This window comes from Thamnophis elegans, chromosome 8 (assembly GCF_009769535.1).
Source record: "Thamnophis elegans isolate rThaEle1 chromosome 8, rThaEle1.pri, whole genome shotgun sequence".
In the NCBI taxonomy this organism is placed as follows: Eukaryota; Metazoa; Chordata; class Lepidosauria; order Squamata; family Colubridae; genus Thamnophis; species Thamnophis elegans.
The window spans coordinates 740873-744759 of record NC_045548.1 but is presented as its reverse complement, the minus strand read 5'-3'; the positions used below and the strand labels follow the sequence as shown (position 1 = coordinate 744759).

The following is a 3887-nucleotide window of genomic DNA, read 5'->3' as shown; positions in this document are numbered from 1 at the left end:
AAAGGGCAGGTGATCTAATTTTATTTGAACGTTGTATTTTTTGCACTGTCTACTAAATGCATGAATTGTTTTGATATTGATGAATGGCTGTAAAGCTGCAGTAATATTACATGATAGGAAAATATACAGGACACCAAGGAGGGTTTTTTAGTTGAATGAGTCTGACAAAAGGACTTTCTTCTTGAACTCCTTTTCAGGAAAAAGTAGCTCAGACAGTGAACATTTCCCATCCCCGAATATTTCTTAAATCATTCCAACTTCCACTTTAAATGTAATGAATGTCCTTTAGCATTTATGGATGGGTAGGTTAAGCCCTTTCAGGGAGCCCTTGACTTACAACAGTTCATTTAGTCATCAATCAAAGTTACAACATCATTGGAAAAATATGACTTATGACCATTTTCACACAACTGTTGCAGTATCCCTATAGTTACATGATTTACATCCATATGCTTGACAACTGACTCAGATTTATGACTGTTGCAGCGTCCTGGAGTCATGTCATTCCCCTTTTGGAATCTTCTGACAAACAAAATCAATGGGGAAACCAGGTTCACTTAACAACTGTCTTACTAATTTAAGAACTTCAGTGATTCACTTAACAAATGGGGCGAGAAAAGGGGCATAAAATGGACCAAACTCACTTAACGAATTTCTCACTTAACAACATAAATTTTGGGCTCAATTGGGATCGTAAGTTGAGGACTACCTGTACTTTGGATTCCAGAAATGTATATGAAGCGTGTTAATAGGATATGGGTTTTTATAGGCATGAGATTTATATAAAAATGGGTGGGCTACCATCTTGGGCTGTTTGTTTTTACCCTCCAAACACCTCGAATTTGGAGTATTTTTTTTTTTTCTATTAATGAGGCATTCTGCATTTCAGCTACTTTATATTCTTTCAGCCCTCTGCCTATATTCAAGATCAGTTCCTCTGATAAGGGCTTCTGCAGAATTCAAAACTCCAATACAAGACTTCTGGGAGAATGGCAAAATAATTATGCTTTTCTCTTTCACCCTGTTCATTCAAGCTCAAACAGACTCTGGATTTTTGGCACTTTTGAAATCAGAGTTCACTTCCCCAAACTGTAGAGTTCTTATATCATTAAGTTGTAGGTGAAATAGGTGGTGATTAAATCTGCTATGTAACATCTTATATTTGGAAAATGTCTCTGTACACTTAGGTAATAACAAGAATATAGCTTTATTGCCCCAGTTGAAAGTAATGAAATAGTTGCTAGCTAAGGAACCAATCCGCTTATCTGCAAATTCTGCCAGCAATCCATCAATGACTATAAATTAGTGTAAACATAGCTTTACAGCCTTTACCCAAAGAATATTTCAAACAACAACAACCAAAAGGATTCTGCACAGGTCCCAGTAGAAGCAAATTTAAGTATTCCTTTGCCAGCTGTCCCTTAGCAGACAAACTTCCAACAGGAACAAAAGCTAATATTCCTGCCTTTCTTCCTTCGCTTTCCGAAATTAAATAGTAGGCACAGAGTAGGTTTATCTTTGCTTTTTATAGTACATATAGTAACTGGGTCCTCAATGATTTTTTAGAAGTCCAGATTCCTTGTATGCCATCATGTTCTTTGAAGAGTAAAATAGTTTTTCCATGCACATCCCAGTATTCTTGGAAAATGACAGAAAGATTAAAAAGTGATAAATCACTCTATTTGTTCCACCCTAAGGTCTGAAAATGTTTTTAGTGAATTTTTAATTTAAAAAAATTGGTTTTAAAAACAAATTGAAAATCAGTCTTTTTTTTAATTGAAAATTTTTAAAAGCTTTTACAAATATTTACCTCCCTCCCCCACCCTCTCCACCTGAACCCATCTCCCCTCCCAACCTCCCCCCCCCTGACTTCCCAGAGCAAATACAGGGTATACTTCTTTAACAATCATATTCTAAAATAAACTAAAAGAAACTTAGCATCATCTTTCATTTGTGCTTTAACTCCTCTTTTGTTAAACTAACACTAAGCAAATTATATCATTCCTTGCTTTTTCAGTCATAAGCTATCTGGAATTTCTTAGTCCCGTATTTATTTTGAGTATAATCAATCCATCTTCTCCACTCCAGTTTGTATTTCTCATCTGAATGATCCTTGAGATATGCTGATATTTTAGCCATCTCTGCTAAGTTTGTTACTTTTAATGCCCATTCTTGAATAGTAGGCAAATCTTCCTTCTTCCAGTATTGCGCCACCAACAGTCTCGCTGCCGTTGTTAGGTTCAAAATCAAATTAGTCTCTATAACAGTACAATCAGTAGTTATACCTAACAAGTATATCCTCTTTTTAAAAATATTTTGCATAATCCACCATATTTTTATCCAAAATGCTTTAACCTTTTTACAAGCCCACCATATATGGTAATATGTGGCATCAACACAATCACATCTCCAGCATTTAGGTTGTAAATATGGATACATGCAAGCCAATTTTTTAGGATCCAAGTGCCATCTATAAAACATCTTGTAAAAGTTCTCTCTCAGATTTTGGGCTGGTGTGAATTTTATATTTCTTACCCAGATCTTTTCCCAAGTGTCCAACATTATTGGTTCTTCAAAATTTTCTGCCCACTTTATCATACGGTCTTTAACTAATTCTGTTTCGGAATCTATTTCTATTAGAACGTTATACAACCTTTTTATGTGCATTTGACTTTGATCCCTGATTTGTTTTAGTAGAATGTCGTCGTCTTGCGTAATACCAATTTTCTGATCTTTTTTCCATCTGGCCTGCAGCTGTCCATACTGAAACCATCTTTGGATTACCTTCTCCTCTTTTAGTACATTCCGGGGTTTTAGCTGTAATGCACCTCTTTCTATAATAAGAAGCTAAAAATATGGAACGCTTCCCGAATTTCCGTGTCATCCTTCCGCAGGGGCCATGCCAATCCTCTCTGCATCGTTCCAATTTTAGTACATGTGCTGCCGAAGCGAGCAGGAAAACCAGTCTTCAAGACACGTCAATTTCAGTCAATTAAAGAGAATCAATTTGTATGAATCCAGCTCTCCTGAAATGTTCTTCATCCTGCTTCGTTTTCTGGATTTGTAAATACAGGCAGTCCTCAACTTACAACAGTTCATGCAGCGACCATTCAAAGTTACAACGGCACTGAAAAAAGTGACTTATGACCCTTTTTCACGCTGATGACGGTTGCAGCCTCCCCGGGGTCATGTGATTTACATGACAGCCGACTCACATTTATGACGGTTGCCGTGTCCTGGAGTCACGTGATCCTCTTTTGCAACCTTTTGAAAAGGGAAGTCAATGGGGAAGCCCGATTCACTTAATAACCGTGATGCTAATTGAAGGACTGCATTGATTCACTTAACAAATGTGGTCAGGAAAGTCATAAAAAGGGAGACAAGTCACTTAACAAATTTCTCACTTAGCAACATACATTTTGGGCTCAATTGTGGCTATAAGTTGAGGACTACCTGCATCCATCCAGCTAAAGAGTTAAGGGGAACTAAAAAAATATGAAAAGTTCACTTAAGAGGAGCCCACTCTTCTCCCATTAGTGAAATTCATGGGAAAGAGCTCTGTGGTGGCTCTGTTTTTTTAAGTGCAGAGACAAAGGGAAAGAAAGTCAACCTGTTCACACCAACCGTGGGGACAGTCAGGTCTGTGAACCTCAGATGCCTTGAGAAATAAAATAAAGTGCCCATCCTCTGCAATTGTGCAACCTCTTCCCTTCACCTTTTGCACCTCATGCTAACGACACAATAAGCTGGCTCAGCCACCTTTGACATGCTGCTATCTATCAGCCAAGTGGAAAATGTGTTTTTGTTGTTGTTGTTGTTGCAAAAAAGCAGAAATTTGAAATCCTCTGGGCGGTTGAAAGTGGCTGGACAACCCAGGGGCTAAAATC

General features: G+C 37.6%; 1 non-coding gene across 1 annotated transcript; it reads right to left on the bottom strand.

The window, feature by feature from the left end:
* Window positions 1–2849: 2849 nt before the first annotated feature.
* LOC116512831 lies at window positions 2850–2956 on the bottom strand. Its single transcript, XR_004255936.1, has one exon. It is a non-coding gene; the product is annotated as a U6 spliceosomal RNA (small nuclear RNA).
* Window positions 2957–3887: the final 931 nt, after the last annotated feature.